We start from the raw sequence: 20,235 nt of genomic DNA, 5'->3' as shown, positions 1-20,235 counted from the left end.
CTCCACCCATTCACACTCCCCCTCTGTGGCTCCTCCCCCAGGCTGTATGCCACCACCTGTCCCTAGGCTCCTCCCCGAACTATGCCCCCCCCTCTCTCTGCTTTCCTTTTTTACTCCGCCCATTCACACTCCCCCTCTGTGGCTCCTCCCCTCTACTCCCACTCGGCCTGGGCCTGAACCTCACTCTCTCTGCCCAGACACTCCAACCACTCTGTTCTCCACCATTCAGGCTTCTCTCCTTACACACCAACCACTCTTACATCCACCAATCACCAGACAGGCACACCTCCACACATTTTACTTACCGACTTACCTCTGCATCATCGCCATCAGTCATCTGGTGCCGAACCCGGGATTTGAACCCTGGTCTCCTGGGTGGAAGGCAGGAACTTACCCACTGGACCACACGGGCTTCCATGTTTGTATTATTTCCAATAGTCCCTATATCATGGCTATGGTGTGTCATGTAGACTAGGGGGCCTGTATGTAGCTTATAGATGCTCCTGAATCCCTGATTACCAGCAAGGAGCAATAGCTCAGTGGTAATGTCATCTGCCTCTGATGCTGAAAGCTCCCCTGGCCGAGGGTTCAAATCCCGCCATGGGTGGAAAAAAAAATGTTTTTCTTTTTTTTTCCATTAACTAATATTTCGATTTTATAAAAACCAGGAGCAATTTCAGACACTCTTTTTTGCACCAGTGCCTGAAAATTATAAATATTTTCTCTCCTGACTCCCATGCAGCCCCCTTTTTCATTAGTAGGTGAAATATGGGTAAAGCATTATCTTCAGTTATCAATCTATTGATTTCTTGTCTTTGAATTTGGCATTTCGTAGGGCGAATGTGGCCTAGGGGCTATAACTGAGCAGAAATAAGCCTCCCACAAATAGTAAAATAGGTTGAGTGGTGGGGATTTTTCATTTTGGTGTGAACAGAGCTGTGTAATCAGGGGGATAGTGCCTGTGCTGCTGGCTAGGCATATTGGCCTAGTGTTAGCTCTCACTCACGAAATGATGGGCAAAGTTTGGAGCTGGTCAAACTCCCTTTATTAGGTGCAATCAGAAGACAGACATGTTGAAGTTTTCAAGAGTCAGAAAAGGGTAAAGTCCGGCGTGTGCTTCATTGGGCCTGCATCATGCCTGTTGCAGCAGCTGGCCTGGCCTGGCCCTGGGTCTTTAAACAACCCAGCACTCAGTCGTTAGCTAGCAAGCAAGGCCCCCGAACGCCCACGAACGCCCATGTTCTGTTTAGAGGAAGACTGCAGACAATTTGGCACCCTGCTAAATGAGGGTGCTTTCCCATGAGCGACCTTCGAGTAGGAAAAGCTTTAGCCTAAGACAAGTTGTCAAGCTTAAAATTCTGCTGAAAGCCATATGTTGGAGGCCATATCATGATGGAAGCCTGTGAATGTCTCAGGCCAAAGTAAGCATGGGAGGACATTATTTGCATAGGACAGCCCCCTTCAAAATCACATCATCATGCTGCAGTTGCCATGTAGTGTTACTAGAGGGCAGCAGTATGACCATAATAGAAGAGAGAAGTGTTAAATCTGTTTGCTGACGTACCGCTTGTCTTTCTTGGTCTTTGCTGGGCCTGTGGAGCGGGGGACTACAATAAGCGAGTGAATGAGTAATGAGGAAAGATTATCCTGCATTTGTGGGGAAGGGAGAGCACTTGGAGGGAAAACGGCAAGATGACAGAGTTAAAGCATAGATGTTTGCTGAGTGATTGGGTGAGTGTGTCATCTGTCTCTTTGAAAGGACACGTGAGAGAAGAACAGGAGCCCATGGCCTTCAGATGAGAGAAGAAGCATAGAAGAGCATTTTCCACAAAATAAAAACCTTTACTTCATCTCAAAGCTTCCAACTTTGCAGGTTGTAAGATTTGCCTTGTTGCTGCATAAATAGGCAGAACTAGTGAGGCTCTTCCCAGAATATAAGTAGCATACTCTTTGGGAGTATCCTTAGGCCAGGCATGTCAGGCACATAATTGGGGATATGAGGCCAAGAAAAACGTTAGGAAGCTTGCTCTAATCATCTGCAGGATAGAAGGACAATGGAGAGAAACTAGAGAGGGAACCAGGCTGCACAAAAAAAAGGGGCAGGGTGGCACATTACACCCTAGCAGGAATATCTGATCCCCATACCTCTACCCCTGGGACACCATTTGTGACTTCTCAATACCCCCATCTCATTGCCACTCAAGTGTTCCGTCCTAGTATCTGAATGACCATAAACACCCTTCCTTTCGGCCCTCCTTTTGTAATTCTCCCAGTAACCCAGGTGCTTTGCCACTGTCCAGCCTCCAGTGACCAGTTGGATGCACATTGCTCGGCACCCTATCCACTTACCACTCCGTGCAGCCCCTCTCCGCACACTCAAACTACCCTTCTTTAAATTCGATATACACGATCTGCCTCACTATAAGCTGTGACCTTCCCTCTGTGGATTATATACCCAATCCAAGGAGGACAAGTCACTTGTCGAGCACCCCAAACTCTCTGCAGACGCTGCCAATTCAGGGACTACTGCCTAGTTTGCATGCCATGATTATTCTCTATGCCACATCCAACCAATTGCCACATGCGCCGTCTCCCTGACTCATTCATCTACTTCCCCAAACCACCCGCCTTATTCACCAAATTTGAATGCTCTCAGCTGTCATAGCGGGCATCTCTGCTTCCTGTTCACCCACTTTTCCCCTTCTTTCTTAGTTGCCCACCTGTGCTCAGATGGCCATTCCTCCAAGTGCCACTTGAAGCTCGCCTTCCTTCTGGTTCTCTACCTTATAAAGCCCCTTTCAGTACTACCATCACAGCAATTGTCATTTTGTGGCTGCTCCTTTGTGGTGAGTAAATGAAGAAGAGGGCATCGCACAAGAAAGTACCCACACAATGGGGGGGACACTTGTCAACATTCCCCTTCCCTTCAGTGTCTTAAGCATCTGTTTTCAATACAACTACCCCAAGAGACCTCATAACAGATCCTGCGAGGGTGGGGGGTGGGGGTAATAAAAACTTGGGGTGCCTTGTCCCCCCTCACCGTGTCTTACCACGTGCTCCTTGCTGTCACCTCTTTCAATACCATAACTACAGTATGTCTGTCTGGTGCCCCCCTTGTGGTCGGTAATAAAAAAGTGCCCTAAGGCTGTTCCCCTAAGTTCCCTCTGTTGCCCCTATACTTTTGGGGTACACCCCCTCTCCCCGGAAAGGGGGGGGGGGCAAAAAAAAATGATGGGTAGCGCACCCAAAGCCAAACCACATCATTCTGTGCCTTCTAGCACCCTCTTTTGTAATGCACCCCAACACCCCTTTTTTACTCTGCTCCCCAAAATTTGTCCCCCCCACTCTGTATTTGGGGAGGGGGAGGGAGCGGTCATAAAATGTTGGGGGTCTACTATCGTAGTGCCCCTCCTATCAGGTCACCCCCCCTCTGTTTGCTGAAGGGGGAGGGGTACTCTTTCCTTGTTGGGCTCACTCCCCTATGCTCCGCCCCCTGACCTATTGCCCCAGACTCTGCCTACTTCTCCCTTTTCTCTGTGGCCCCACCCCTCTCTACACATGCCCCTCCCCTTGGTCCCTCCTAGGCTGTATGCCACCACCCTAGGCTCCTCCCCCCAACTATGCCCCCCCTTCTTTCTGCTTTCCTTTCTTACTCCACCCATTCACACTCCCCCTCTGTGGCTCCTCCCCCAGGCTGTATGCCACCACCTGTCCCTAGGCTCCTCCCCGAACTATGCCCCCCCCTCTCTCTGCTTTCCTTTTTTACTCCGCCCATTCACACTCCCCCTCTGTGGCTCCTCCCCTCTACTCTACTCTACTCCCACTCGGCCTGGGCCTGAACCTCACTCTCTCTGCCCAGACACTCCAACCACTCTGTTCTCCACCATTCAGGCTTCTCTCCTTACACACCAACCACTCTTACATCCACCAATCACCAGACAGGCACACCTCCACACATTTTACTTACCGACTTACCTCTGCATCACCGCCATCAGTCATCTGGTGCCGAACCCGGGATTTGAACCCTGGTCGCCTGGGTGGAAGGCAGGAACTTACCCACTGGACCACACGGGCTTCCATGTTTGTGTTATTTCCAATAGTCCCTATATCATGGCTATGGTGTGTCATGTAGACTAGGGGGCCTGTATGTAGCTTATAGATGCTCCTGAATCCCTGATTACCAGCAAGGAGCAATAGCTCAGTGGTAATGTCATCTGCCTCTGATGCTGAAAGCTCCCCTGGCCGAGGGTTCAAATCCCGCCATGGGTGGAAAAAAAAATGTTTTTCTTTTTTTTTCCATTAACTAATATTTCGATTTTATAAAAACCAGGAGCAATTTCAGACACTCTTTTTTGCACCAGTGCCTGAAAATTATAAATATTTTCTCTCCTGACTCCCATGCAGCCCCCTTTTTCATTAGTAGGTGAAATATGGGTAAAGCATTATCTTCAGTTATCAATCTATTGATTTCTTGTCTTTGAATTTGGCATTTCGTAGGGCGAATGTGGCCTAGGGGCTATAACTGAGCAGAAATAAGCCTCCCACAAATAGTAAAATAGGTTGAGTGGTGGGGATTTTTCATTTTGGTGTGAACAGAGCTGTGTAATCAGGGGGATAGTGCCTGTGCTGCTGGCTAGGCATATTGGCCTAGTGTTAGCTCTCACTCACGAAATGATGGGCAAAGTTTGGAGCTGGTCAAACTCCCTTTATTAGGTGCAATCAGAAGACAGACATGTTGAAGTTTTCAAGAGTCAGAAAAGGGTAAAGTCCGGCGTGTGCTTCATTGGGCCTGCATCATGCCTGTTGCAGCAGCTGGCCTGGCCTGGCCCTGGGTCTTTAAACAACCCAGCACTCAGTCGTTAGCTAGCAAGCAAGGCCCCCGAACGCCCACGAACGCCCATGTTCTGTTTAGAGGAAGACTGCAGACAATTTGGCACCCTGCTAAATGAGGGTGCTTTCCCATGAGCGACCTTCGAGTAGGAAAAGCTTTAGCCTAAGACAAGTTGTCAAGCTTAAAATTCTGCTGAAAGCCATATGTTGGAGGCCATATCATGATGGAAGCCTGTGAATGTCTCAGGCCAAAGTAAGCATGGGAGGACATTATTTGCATAGGACAGCCCCCTTCAAAATCACATCATCATGCTGCAGTTGCCATGTAGTGTTACTAGAGGGCAGCAGTATGACCATAATAGAAGAGAGAAGTGTTAAATCTGTTTGCTGACGTACCGCTTGTCTTTCTTGGTCTTTGCTGGGCCTGTGGAGCGGGGGACTACAATAAGCGAGTGAATGAGTAATGAGGAAAGATTATCCTGCATTTGTGGGGAAGGGAGAGCACTTGGAGGGAAAACGGCAAGATGACAGAGTTAAAGCATAGATGTTTGCTGAGTGATTGGGTGAGTGTGTCATCTGTCTCTTTGAAAGGACACGTGAGAGAAGAACAGGAGCCCATGGCCTTCAGATGAGAGAAGAAGCATAGAAGAGCATTTTCCACAAAATAAAAACCTTTACTTCATCTCAAAGCTTCCAACTTTGCAGGTTGTAAGATTTGCCTTGTTGCTGCATAAATAGGCAGAACTAGTGAGGCTCTTCCCAGAATATAAGTAGCATACTCTTTGGGAGTATCCTTAGGCCAGGCATGTCAGGCACATAATTGGGGATATGAGGCCAAGAAAAACGTTAGGAAGCTTGCTCTAATCATCTGCAGGATAGAAGGACAATGGAGAGAAACTAGAGAGGGAACCAGGCTGCACAAAAAAAAGGGGCAGGGTGGCACATTACACCCTAGCAGGAATATCTGATCCCCATACCTCTACCCCTGGGACACCATTTGTGACTTCTCAATACCCCCATCTCATTGCCACTCAAGTGTTCCGTCCTAGTATCTGAATGACCATAAACACCCTTCCTTTCGGCCCTCCTTTTGTAATTCTCCCAGTAACCCAGGTGCTTTGCCACTGTCCAGCCTCCAGTGACCAGTTGGATGCACATTGCTCGGCACCCTATCCACTTACCACTCCGTGCAGCCCCTCTCCGCACACTCAAACTACCCTTCTTTAAATTCGATATACACGATCTGCCTCACTATAAGCTGTGACCTTCCCTCTGTGGATTATATACCCAATCCAAGGAGGACAAGTCACTTGTCGAGCACCCCAAACTCTCTGCAGACGCTGCCAATTCAGGGACTACTGCCTAGTTTGCATGCCATGATTATTCTCTATGCCACATCCAACCAATTGCCACATGCGCCGTCTCCCTGACTCATTCATCTACTTCCCCAAACCACCCGCCTTATTCACCAAATTTGAATGCTCTCAGCTGTCATAGCGGGCATCTCTGCTTCCTGTTCACCCACTTTTCCCCTTCTTTCTTAGTTGCCCACCTGTGCTCAGATGGCCATTCCTCCAAGTGCCACTTGAAGCTCGCCTTCCTTCTGGTTCTCTACCTTATAAAGCCCCTTTCAGTACTACCATCACAGCAATTGTCATTTTGTGGCTGCTCCTTTGTGGTGAGTAAATGAAGAAGAGGGTATCGCACAAGAAAGTACCCACACAATGGGGGGGACACTTGTCAACATTCCCCTTCCCTTCAGTGTCTTAAGCATCTGTTTTCAATACAACTACCCCAAGAGACCTCATAACAGATCCTGCGAGGGTGGGGGGTGGGGGTAATAAAAACTTGGGGTGCCTTGTCCCCCCTCACCGTGTCTTACCACGTGCTCCTTGCTGTCACCTCTTTCAATACCATAACTACAGTATGTCTGTCTGGTGCCCCCCTTGTGGTCGGTAATAAAAAAGTGCCCTAAGGCTGTTCCCCTAAGTTCCCTCTGTTGCCCCTATACTTTTGGGGTACACCCCCTCTCCCCGGAAAAGGGGGGGGGGCAAAAAAAAATGATGGGTAGCGCACCCAAAGCCAAACCACATCATTCTGTGCCTTCTAGCACCCTCTTTTGTAATGCACCCCAACACCCCTTTTTTACACTGCTCCCCAAAATTTGTCCCCCCCACTCTGTATTTGGGGAGGGGGAGGGAGCGGTCATAAAATGTTGGGGGTCTACTATCGTAGTGCCCCTCCTATCAGGTCACCCCCCCTCTGTTTGCTGAAGGGGGAGGGGTACTCTTTCCTTGTTGGGCTCACTCCCCTATGCTCCGCCCCCTGACCTATTGCCCCAGACTCTGCCTACTTCTCCCTTTCCTCTGTGGCCCCACCCCTCTCTACACATGCCCCTCCCCTTGGTCCCTCCTAGGCTGTATGCCACCACCCTAGGCTCCTCCCCCCAACTATGCCCCCCCTTCTTTCTGCTTTCCTTTCTTACTCCACCCATTCACACTCCCCCTCTGTGGCTCCTCCCCCAGGCTGTATGCCACCACCTGTCCCTAGGCTCCTCCCCGAACTATGCCCCCCCCTCTCTCTGCTTTCCTTTTTTACTCCGCCCATTCACACTCCCCCTCTGTGGCTCCTCCCCTCTACTCCCACTCGGCCTGGGCCTGAACCTCACTCTCTCTGCCCAGACACTCCAACCACTCTGTTCTCCACCATTCAGGCTTCTCTCCTTACACACCAACCACTCTTACATCCACCAATCACCAGACAGGCACACCTCCACACATTTTACTTACCGACTTACCTCTGCATCACCGCCATCAGTCATCTGGTGCCGAACCCGGGATTTGAACCCTGGTCGCCTGGGTGGAAGGCAGGAACTTACCCACTGGACCACACGGGCTTCCATGTTTGTATTATTTCCAATAGTCCCTATATCATGGCTATGGTGTGTCATGTAGACTAGGGGGCCTGTATGTAGCTTATAGATGCTCCTGAATCCCTGATTACCAGCAAGGAGCAATAGCTCAGTGGTAATGTCATCTGCCTCTGATGCTGAAAGCTCCCCTGGCCGAGGGTTCAAATCCCGCCATGGGTGGAAAAAAAAATGTTTTTCTTTTTTTTTCCATTAACTAATATTTCGATTTTATAAAAACCAGGAGCAATTTCAGACACTCTTTTTTGCACCAGTGCCTGAAAATTATAAATATTTTCTCTCCTGACTCCCATGCAGCCCCCTTTTTCATTAGTAGGTGAAATATGGGTAAAGCATTATCTTCAGTTATCAATCTATTGATTTCTTGTCTTTGAATTTGGCATTTCGTAGGGCGAATGTGGCCTAGGGGCTATAACTGAGCAGAAATAAGCCTCCCACAAATAGTAAAATAGGTTGAGTGGTGGGGATTTTTCATTTTGGTGTGAACAGAGCTGTGTAATCAGGGGGATAGTGCCTGTGCTGCTGGCTAGGCATATTGGCCTAGTGTTAGCTCTCACTCACGAAATGATGGGCAAAGTTTGGAGCTGGTCAAACTCCCTTTATTAGGTGCAATCAGAAGACAGACATGTTGAAGTTTTCAAGAGTCAGAAAAGGGTAAAGTCCGGCGTGTGCTTCATTGGGCCTGCATCATGCCTGTTGCAGCAGCTGGCCTGGCCTGGCCCTGGGTCTTTAAACAACCCAGCACTCAGTCGTTAGCTAGCAAGCAAGGCCCCCGAACGCCCACGAACGCCCATGTTCTGTTTAGAGGAAGACTGCAGACAATTTGGCACCCTGCTAAATGAGGGTGCTTTCCCATGAGCGACCTTCGAGTAGGAAAAGCTTTAGCCTAAGACAAGTTGTCAAGCTTAAAATTCTGCTGAAAGCCATATGTTGGAGGCCATATCATGATGGAAGCCTGTGAATGTCTCAGGCCAAAGTAAGCATGGGAGGACATTATTTGCATAGGACAGCCCCCTTCAAAATCACATCATCATGCTGCAGTTGCCATGTAGTGTTACTAGAGGGCAGCAGTATGACCATAATAGAAGAGAGAAGTGTTAAATCTGTTTGCTGACGTACCGCTTGTCTTTCTTGGTCTTTGCTGGGCCTGTGGAGCGGGGGACTACAATAAGCGAGTGAATGAGTAATGAGGAAAGATTATCCTGCATTTGTGGGGAAGGGAGAGCACTTGGAGGGAAAACGGCAAGATGACAGAGTTAAAGCATAGATGTTTGCTGAGTGATTGGGTGAGTGTGTCATCTGTCTCTTTGAAAGGACACGTGAGAGAAGAACAGGAGCCCATGGCCTTCAGATGAGAGAAGAAGCATAGAAGAGCATTTTCCACAAAATAAAAACCTTTACTTCATCTCAAAGCTTCCAACTTTGCAGGTTGTAAGATTTGCCTTGTTGCTGCATAAATAGGCAGAACTAGTGAGGCTCTTCCCAGAATATAAGTAGCATACTCTTTGGGAGTATCCTTAGGCCAGGCATGTCAGGCACATAATTGGGGATATGAGGCCAAGAAAAACGTTAGGAAGCTTGCTCTAATCATCTGCAGGATAGAAGGACAATGGAGAGAAACTAGAGAGGGAACCAGGCTGCACAAAAAAAAGGGGCAGGGTGGCACATTACACCCTAGCAGGAATATCTGATCCCCATACCTCTACCCCTGGGACACCATTTGTGACTTCTCAATACCCCCATCTCATTGCCACTCAAGTGTTCCGTCCTAGTATCTGAATGACCATAAACACCCTTCCTTTCGGCCCTCCTTTTGTAATTCTCCCAGTAACCCAGGTGCTTTGCCACTGTCCAGCCTCCAGTGACCAGTTGGATGCACATTGCTCGGCACCCTATCCACTTACCACTCCGTGCAGCCCCTCTCCGCACACTCAAACTACCCTTCTTTAAATTCGATATACACGATCTGCCTCACTATAAGCTGTGACCTTCCCTCTGTGGATTATATACCCAATCCAAGGAGGACAAGTCACTTGTCGAGCACCCCAAACTCTCTGCAGACGCTGCCAATTCAGGGACTACTGCCTAGTTTGCATGCCATGATTATTCTCTATGCCACATCCAACCAATTGCCACATGCGCCGTCTCCCTGACTCATTCATCTACTTCCCCAAACCACCCGCCTTATTCACCAAATTTGAATGCTCTCAGCTGTCATAGCGGGCATCTCTGCTTCCTGTTCACCCACTTTTCCCCTTCTTTCTTAGTTGCCCACCTGTGCTCAGATGGCCATTCCTCCAAGTGCCACTTGAAGCTCGCCTTCCTTCTGGTTCTCTACCTTATAAAGCCCCTTTCAGTACTACCATCACAGCAATTGTCATTTTGTGGCTGCTCCTTTGTGGTGAGTAAATGAAGAAGAGGGCATCGCACAAGAAAGTACCCACACAATGGGGGGGACACTTGTCAACATTCCCCTTCCCTTCAGTGTCTTAAGCATCTGTTTTCAATACAACTACCCCAAGAGACCTCATAACAGATCCTGCGAGGGTGGGGGGTGGGGGTAATAAAAACTTGGGGTGCCTTGTCCCCCCTCACCGTGTCTTACCACGTGCTCCTTGCTGTCACCTCTTTCAATACCATAACTACAGTATGTCTGTCTGGTGCCCCCCTTGTGGTCGGTAATAAAAAAGTGCCCTAAGGCTGTTCCCCTAAGTTCCCTCTGTTGCCCCTATACTTTTGGGGTACACCCCCTCTCCCCGGAAAGGGGGGGGGGGCAAAAAAAAATGATGGGTAGCGCACCCAAAGCCAAACCACATCATTCTGTGCCTTCTAGCACCCTCTTTTGTAATGCACCCCAACACCCCTTTTTTACTCTGCTCCCCAAAATTTGTCCCCCCCACTCTGTATTTGGGGAGGGGGAGGGAGCGGTCATAAAATGTTGGGGGTCTACTATCGTAGTGCCCCTCCTATCAGGTCACCCCCCCTCTGTTTGCTGAAGGGGGAGGGGTACTCTTTCCTTGTTGGGCTCACTCCCCTATGCTCCGCCCCCTGACCTATTGCCCCAGACTCTGCCTACTTCTCCCTTTTCTCTGTGGCCCCACCCCTCTCTACACATGCCCCTCCCCTTGGTCCCTCCTAGGCTGTATGCCACCACCCTAGGCTCCTCCCCCCAACTATGCCCCCCCTTCTTTCTGCTTTCCTTTCTTACTCCACCCATTCACACTCCCCCTCTGTGGCTCCTCCCCCAGGCTGTATGCCACCACCTGTCCCTAGGCTCCTCCCCGAACTATGCCCCCCCCCTCTCTCTGCTTTCCTTTTTTACTCCGCCCATTCACACTCCCCCTCTGTGGCTCCTCCCCTCTACTCTACTCTACTCCCACTCGGCCTGGGCCTGAACCTCACTCTCTCTGCCCAGACACTCCAACCACTCTGTTCTCCACCATTCAGGCTTCTCTCCTTACACACCAACCACTCTTACATCCACCAATCACCAGACAGGCACACCTCCACACATTTTACTTACCGACTTACCTCTGCATCACCGCCATCAGTCATCTGGTGCCGAACCCGGGATTTGAACCCTGGTCGCCTGGGTGGAAGGCAGGAACTTACCCACTGGACCACACGGGCTTCCATGTTTGTGTTATTTCCAATAGTCCCTATATCATGGCTATGGTGTGTCATGTAGACTAGGGGGCCTGTATGTAGCTTATAGATGCTCCTGAATCCCTGATTACCAGCAAGGAGCAATAGCTCAGTGGTAATGTCATCTGCCTCTGATGCTGAAAGCTCCCCTGGCCGAGGGTTCAAATCCCGCCATGGGTGGAAAAAAAAATGTTTTTCTTTTTTTTTCCATTAACTAATATTTCGATTTTATAAAAACCAGGAGCAATTTCAGACACTCTTTTTTGCACCAGTGCCTGAAAATTATAAATATTTTCTCTCCTGACTCCCATGCAGCCCCCTTTTTCATTAGTAGGTGAAATATGGGTAAAGCATTATCTTCAGTTATCAATCTATTGATTTCTTGTCTTTGAATTTGGCATTTCGTAGGGCGAATGTGGCCTAGGGGCTATAACTGAGCAGAAATAAGCCTCCCACAAATAGTAAAATAGGTTGAGTGGTGGGGATTTTTCATTTTGGTGTGAACAGAGCTGTGTAATCAGGGGGATAGTGCCTGTGCTGCTGGCTAGGCATATTGGCCTAGTGTTAGCTCTCACTCACGAAATGATGGGCAAAGTTTGGAGCTGGTCAAACTCCCTTTATTAGGTGCAATCAGAAGACAGACATGTTGAAGTTTTCAAGAGTCAGAAAAGGGTAAAGTCCGGCGTGTGCTTCATTGGGCCTGCATCATGCCTGTTGCAGCAGCTGGCCTGGCCTGGCCCTGGGTCTTTAAACAACCCAGCACTCAGTCGTTAGCTAGCAAGCAAGGCCCCCGAACGCCCACGAACGCCCATGTTCTGTTTAGAGGAAGACTGCAGACAATTTGGCACCCTGCTAAATGAGGGTGCTTTCCCATGAGCGACCTTCGAGTAGGAAAAGCTTTAGCCTAAGACAAGTTGTCAAGCTTAAAATTCTGCTGAAAGCCATATGTTGGAGGCCATATCATGATGGAAGCCTGTGAATGTCTCAGGCCAAAGTAAGCATGGGAGGACATTATTTGCATAGGACAGCCCCCTTCAAAATCACATCATCATGCTGCAGTTGCCATGTAGTGTTACTAGAGGGCAGCAGTATGACCATAATAGAAGAGAGAAGTGTTAAATCTGTTTGCTGACGTACCGCTTGTCTTTCTTGGTCTTTGCTGGGCCTGTGGAGCGGGGGACTACAATAAGCGAGTGAATGAGTAATGAGGAAAGATTATCCTGCATTTGTGGGGAAGGGAGAGCACTTGGAGGGAAAACGGCAAGATGACAGAGTTAAAGCATAGATGTTTGCTGAGTGATTGGGTGAGTGTGTCATCTGTCTCTTTGAAAGGACACGTGAGAGAAGAACAGGAGCCCATGGCCTTCAGATGAGAGAAGAAGCATAGAAGAGCATTTTCCACAAAATAAAAACCTTTACTTCATCTCAAAGCTTCCAACTTTGCAGGTTGTAAGATTTGCCTTGTTGCTGCATAAATAGGCAGAACTAGTGAGGCTCTTCCCAGAATATAAGTAGCATACTCTTTGGGAGTATCCTTAGGCCAGGCATGTCAGGCACATAATTGGGGATATGAGGCCAAGAAAAACGTTAGGAAGCTTGCTCTAATCATCTGCAGGATAGAAGGACAATGGAGAGAAACTAGAGAGGGAACCAGGCTGCACAAAAAAAAGGGGCAGGGTGGCACATTACACCCTAGCAGGAATATCTGATCCCCATACCTCTACCCCTGGGACACCATTTGTGACTTCTCAATACCCCCATCTCATTGCCACTCAAGTGTTCCGTCCTAGTATCTGAATGACCATAAACACCCTTCCTTTCGGCCCTCCTTTTGTAATTCTCCCAGTAACCCAGGTGCTTTGCCACTGTCCAGCCTCCAGTGACCAGTTGGATGCACATTGCTCGGCACCCTATCCACTTACCACTCCGTGCAGCCCCTCTCCGCACACTCAAACTACCCTTCTTTAAATTCGATATACACGATCTGCCTCACTATAAGCTGTGACCTTCCCTCTGTGGATTATATACCCAATCCAAGGAGGACAAGTCACTTGTCGAGCACCCCAAACTCTCTGCAGACGCTGCCAATTCAGGGACTACTGCCTAGTTTGCATGCCATGATTATTCTCTATGCCACATCCAACCAATTGCCACATGCGCCGTCTCCCTGACTCATTCATCTACTTCCCCAAACCACCCGCCTTATTCACCAAATTTGAATGCTCTCAGCTGTCATAGCGGGCATCTCTGCTTCCTGTTCACCCACTTTTCCCCTTCTTTCTTAGTTGCCCACCTGTGCTCAGATGGCCATTCCTCCAAGTGCCACTTGAAGCTCGCCTTCCTTCTGGTTCTCTACCTTATAAAGCCCCTTTCAGTACTACCATCACAGCAATTGTCATTTTGTGGCTGCTCCTTTGTGGTGAGTAAATGAAGAAGAGGGTATCGCACAAGAAAGTACCCACACAATGGGGGGGACACTTGTCAACATTCCCCTTCCCTTCAGTGTCTTAAGCATCTGTTTTCAATACAACTACCCCAAGAGACCTCATAACAGATCCTGCGAGGGTGGGGGGTGGGGGTAATAAAAACTTGGGGTGCCTTGTCCCCCCTCACCGTGTCTTACCACGTGCTCCTTGCTATCACCTCTTTCAATACCATAACTACAGTATGTCTGTCTGGTGCCCCCCTTGTGGTCGGTAATAAAAAAGTGCCCTAAGGCTGTTCCCCTAAGTTCCCTCTGTTGCCCCTATACTTTTGGGGTACACCCCCTCTCCCCGGAAAAGGGGGGGCAAAAAAAAATGATGGGTAGCGCACCCAAAGCCAAACCACATCATTCTGTGCCTTCTAGCACCCTCTTTTGTAATGCACCCCAACACCCCTTTTTTACACTGCTCCCCAAAATTTGTCCCCCCCCACTCTGTATTTGGGGAGGGGGAGGGAGCGGTCATAAAATGTTGGGGGTCTACTATCGTAGTGCCCCTCCTATCAGGTCACCCCCCCCCCTCTGTTTGCTGAAGGGGGAGGGGTACTCTTTCCTTGTTGGGCTCACTCCCCTATGCTCCGCCCCCTGACCTATTGCCCCAGACTCTGCCTACTTCTCCCTTTCCTCTGTGGCCCCACCCCTCTCTACACATGCCCCGCCCCTTGGTCCCTCCTAGGCTGTATACCACCACCCTAGGCTCCTCCCCCCAACTATGCCCCCCCTTCTTTCTGCTTTCCTTTCTTACTCCACCCATTCACACTCCCCCTCTGTGGCTCCTCCCCTCTACTCCCACTCGGCCTGAACCTCACTCTCTCTGCCCAGACACACCAACCACTCTGTTCTCCACCATTCAGGCTTCTCTCCTTACACACCAACCACTCTCTCCATCCACCAATCACCATCCAGGACCATCTTCATCTACACACCAACCACTCTTACATCCACCAATCACCAGCCAGGCACACCTCCACACATTTTACTTACCGACTTACCTCTGCATCACCGCCATCAGTCATCTGGTGCCGAACCCGGGATTTGAACCCTGGTCGCCTGGGTGGAAGGCAGGAACTTACCCACTGGACCACACGGGCTTCCATGTTTGTATTATTTCCAATAGTCCCTATATCATGGCTATGGTGTGTCATGTAGACTAGGAGTCCTGTATGTAGCTTATAGATGCTCCTGAATCCCTGATTACCAGCAAGGAGCAATAGCTCAGTGGTAATGTCATCTGCCTCTGATGCTGAAAGCTCCCCTGGCCGAGGGTTCAAACCCCGCCATGGGTGGAAAAAAATTTTTTTTTCTTTTTTTTTCCATTAACTAATATTTCGATTTTATAAAAACCAGGAGCAATTTCAGAAACTCTTTTTTGCACGAGTGCCTGAAAATTATAAATATTTTCTCTCCTGACTCCCATGCAGCCCCCTTTTTCATTAGTAGGTGAAATATGGGTAAAGCATTATCTTCAGTTATCAATCTATTGATTTCTTGTCTTTGAATTTGGCATTTCGTAGGGCGAATGTGGCCTAGGGGCTATAACTGAGCAGAAATAAGCCTCCCACAAATAGTAAAATAGGTTGAGTGGTGGGGATTTTTCATTTTGGTGTGAACAGAGCTGTGTAATCAGGGGGATAGTGCCTGTGCTGCTGGCTAGGCATATTGGCCTAGTGTTAGCTCTCACTCACGAAATGATGGGCAAAGTTTGGAGCTGGTCAAACTCCCTTTATTAGGTGCAATCAGAAGACAGACATGTTGAAGTTTTCAAGAGTCAGAAAAGGGTAAAGTCCGGCGTGTGCTTCATTGGGCCTGCATCATGCCTGTTGCAGCAGCTGGCCTGGCCTGGCCCTGGGTCTTTAAACAACCCAGCACTCAGTCGTTAGCTAGCAAGCAAGGCCCCCGAACGCCCACGAACGCCCATGTTCTGTTTAGAGGAAGACTGCAGACAATTTGGCACCCTGCTAAATGAGGGTGCTTTCCCATGAGCGACCTTCGAGTAGGAAAAGCTTTAGCCTAAGACAAGTTGTCAAGCTTAAAATTCTGCTGAAAGCCATATGTTGGAGGCCATATCATGATGGAAGCCTGTGAATGTCTCAGGCCAAAGTAAGCATGGGAGGACATTATTTGCATAGGACAGCCCCCTTCAAAATCACATCATCATGCTGCAGTTGCCATGTAGTGTTACTAGAGGGCAGCAGTATGACCATAATAGAAGAGAGAAGTGTTAAATCTGTTTGCTGACGTACCGCTTGTCTTTCTTGGTCTTTGCTGGGCCTGTGGAGCGGGGGACTACAATAAGCGAGTGAATGAGTAATGAGGAAAGATTATCCTGCATTTGTGGGGAAGGGAGAGCACTTGGAGGGAAAACGGCAAGATGACAGAGTTAAAGCATAGATGTTTGCTGAGTGATTGGGTGAGTGTGTCATCTGTCTCTTTGAAAGGACACGTGAGAGAAGAACAGGAGCCCATGGCCTTCAGATGAGAGAAGAAGCATAGAAGAGCATTTTCCACAAAATAAAAACCTTTACTTCATCTCAAAGCTTCCAACTTTGCAGGTTGTAAGATTTGCCTTGTTGCTGCATAAATAGGCAGAACTAGTGAGGCTCTTCCCAGAATATAAGTAGCATACTCTTTGGGAGTATCCTTAGGCCAGGCATGTCAGGCACATAATTGGGGATATGAGGCCAAGAAAAACGTTAGGAAGCTTGCTCTAATCATCTGCAGGATAGAAGGACAATGGAGAGAAACTAGAGAGGGAACCAGGCTGCACAAAAAAAAGGGGCAGGGTGGCACATTACACCCTAGCAGGAATATCTGATCCCCATACCTCTACCCCTGGGACACCATTTGTGACTTCTCAATACCCCCATCTCATTGCCACTCAAGTGTTCCGTCCTAGTATCTGAATGACCATAAACACCCTTCCTTTCGGCCCTCCTTTTGTAATTCTCCCAGTAACCCAGGTGCTTTGCCACTGTCCAGCCTCCAGTGACCAGTTGGATGCACATTGCTCGGCACCCTATCCACTTACCACTCCGTGCAGCCCCTCTCCGCACACTCAAACTACCCTTCTTTAAATTCGATATACACGATCTGCCTCACTATAAGCTGTGACCTTCCCTCTGTGGATTATATACCCAATCCAAGGAGGACAAGTCACTTGTCGAGCACCCCAAACTCTCTGCAGACGCTGCCAATTCAGGGACTACTGCCTAGTTTGCATGCCATGATTATTCTCTATGCCACATCCAACCAATTGCCACATGCGCCGTCTCCCTGACTCATTCATCTACTTCCCCAAACCACCCGCCTTATTCACCAAATTTGAATGCTCTCAGCTGTCATAGCGGGCATCTCTGCTTCCTGTTCACCCACTTTTCCCCTTCTTTCTTAGTTGCCCACCTGTGCTCAGATGGCCATTCCTCCAAGTGCCACTTGAAGCTCGCCTTCCTTCTGGTTCTCTACCTTATAAAGCCCCTTTCAGTACTACCATCACAGCAATTGTCATTTTGTGGCTGCTCCTTTGTGGTGAGTAAATGAAGAAGAGGGCATCGCACAAGAAAGTACCCACACAATGGGGGGGACACTTGTCAACATTCCCCTTCCCTTCAGTGTCTTAAGCATCTGTTTTCAATACAACTACCCCAAGAGACCTCATAACAGATCCTGCGAGGGTGGGGGGTGGGGGTAATAAAAACTTGGGGTGCCTTGTCCCCCCTCACCGTGTCTTACCACGTGCTCCTTGCTGTCACCTCTTTCAATACCATAACTACAGTATGTCTGTCTGGTGCCCCCCTTGTGGTCGGTAATAAAAAAGTGCCCTAAGGCTGTTCCCCTAAGTTCCCTCTGTTGCCCCTATACTTTTGGGGTACACCCCCTCTCCCCGGAAAGGGGGGGGGGGCAAAAAAAAATGATGGGTAGCGCACCCAAAGCCAAACCACATCATTCTGTGCCTTCTAGCACCCTCTTTTGTAATGCACCCCAACACCCCTTTTTTACTCTGCTCCCCAAAATTTGTCCCCCCCACTCTGTATTTGGGGAGGGGGAGGGAGCGGTCATAAAATGTTGGGGGTCTACTATCGTAGTGCCCCTCCTATCAGGTCACCCCCCCTCTGTTTGCTGAAGGGGGAGGGGTACTCTTTCCTTGTTGGGCTCACTCCCCTATGCTCCGCCCCCTGACCTATTGCCCCAGACTCTGCCTACTTCTCCCTTTTCTCTGTGGCCCCACCCCTCTCTACACATGCCCCTCCCCTTGGTCCCTCCTAGGCTGTATGCCACCACCCTAGGCTCCTCCCCCCAACTATGCCCCCCCTTCTTTCTGCTTTCCTTTCTTACTCCACCCATTCACACTCCCCCTCTGTGGCTCCTCCCCCAGGCTGTATGCCACCACCTGTCCCTAGGCTCCTCCCCGAACTATGCCCCCCCCCTCTCTCTGCTTTCCTTTTTTACTCCGCCCATTCACACTCCCCCTCTGTGGCTCCTCCCCTCTACTCTACTCCCACTCGGCCTGGGCCTGAACCTCACTCTCTCTGCCCAGACACTCCAACCACTCTGTTCTCCACCATTCAGGCTTCTCTCCTTACACACCAACCACTCTTACATCCACCAATCACCAGACAGGCACACCTCCACACATTTTACTTACCGACTTACCTCTGCATCACCGCCATCAGTCATCTGGTGCCGAACCCGGGATTTGAACCCTGGTCGCCTGGGTGGAAGGCAGGAACTTACCCACTGGACCACACGGGCTTCCATGTTTGTGTTATTTCCAATAGTCCCTATATCATGGCTATGGTGTGTCATGTAGACTAGGGGGCCTGTATGTAGCTTATAGATGCTCCTGAATCCCTGATTACCAGCAAGGAGCAATAGCTCAGTGGTAATGTCATCTGCCTCTGATGCTGAAAGCTCCCCTGGCCGAGGGTTCAAATCCCGCCATGGGTGGAAAAAAAAATGTTTTTCTTTTTTTTTCCATTAACTAATATTTCGATTTTATAAAAACCAGGAGCAATTTCAGACACTCTTTTTTGCACCAGTGCCTGAAAATTATAAATATTTTCTCTCCTGACTCCCATGCAGCCCCCTTTTTCATTAGTAGGTGAAATATGGGTAAAGCATTATCTTCAGTTATCAATCTATTGATTTCTTGTCTTTGAATTTGGCATTTCGTAGGGCGAATGTGGCCTAGGGGCTATAACTGAGCAGAAATAAGCCTCCCACAAATAGTAAAATAGGTTGAGTGGTGGGGATTTTTCATTTTGGTGTGAACAGAGCTGTGTAATCAGGGGGATAGTGCCTGTGCTGCTGGCTAGGCATATTGGCCTAGTGTTAGCTCTCACTCACGAAATGATGGGCAAAGTTTGGAGCTGGTCAAACTCCCTTTATTAGGTGCAATCAGAAGACAGACATGTTGAAGTTTTCAAGAGTCAGAAAAGGGTAAAGTCCGGCGTGTGCTTCATTGGGCCTGCATCATGCCTGTTGCAGCAGCTGGCCTGGCCTGGCCCTGGGTCTTTAAACAACCCAGCACTCAGTCGTTAGCTAGCAAGCAAGGCCCCCGAACGCCCACGAACGCCCATGTTCTGTTTAGAGGAAGACTGCAGACAATTTGGCACCCTGCTAAATGAGGGTGCTTTCCCATGAGCGACCTTCGAGTAGGAAAAGCTTTAGCCTAAGACAAGTTGTCAAGCTTAAAATTCTGCTGAAAGCCATATGTTGGAGGCCATATCATGATGGAAGCCTGTGAATGTCTCAGGCCAAAGTAAGCATGGGAGGACATTATTTGCATAGGACAGCCCCCTTCAAAATCACATCATCATGCTGCAGTTGCCATGTAGTGTTACTAGAGGGCAGCAGTATGACCATAATAGAAGAGAGAAGTGTTAAATCTGTTTGCTGACGTACCGCTTGTCTTTCTTGGTCTTTGCTGGGCCTGTGGAGCGGGGGACTACAATAAGCGAGTGAATGAGTAATGAGGAAAGATTATCCTGCATTTGTGGGGAAGGGAGAGCACTTGGAGGGAAAACGGCAAGATGACAGAGTTAAAGCATAGATGTTTGCTGAGTGATTGGGTGAGTGTGTCATCTGTCTCTTTGAAAGGACACGTGAGAGAAGAACAGGAGCCCATGGCCTTCAGATGAGAGAAGAAGCATAGAAGAGCATTTTCCACAAAATAAAAACCTTTACTTCATCTCAAAGCTTCCAACTTTGCAGGTTGTAAGATTTGCCTTGTTGCTGCATAAATAGGCAGAACTAGTGAGGCTCTTCCCAGAATATAAGTAGCATACTCTTTGGGAGTATCCTTAGGCCAGGCATGTCAGGCACATAATTGGGGATATGAGGCCAAGAAAAA

Source organism: Pleurodeles waltl, chromosome 4_2 (genome assembly GCF_031143425.1).
Source record: "Pleurodeles waltl isolate 20211129_DDA chromosome 4_2, aPleWal1.hap1.20221129, whole genome shotgun sequence".
In the NCBI taxonomy this organism is placed as follows: Eukaryota; Metazoa; Chordata; class Amphibia; order Caudata; family Salamandridae; genus Pleurodeles; species Pleurodeles waltl.
The sequence above is the reverse complement of the archived record's forward strand: the minus strand, read 5'-3'. Positions refer to the sequence as shown.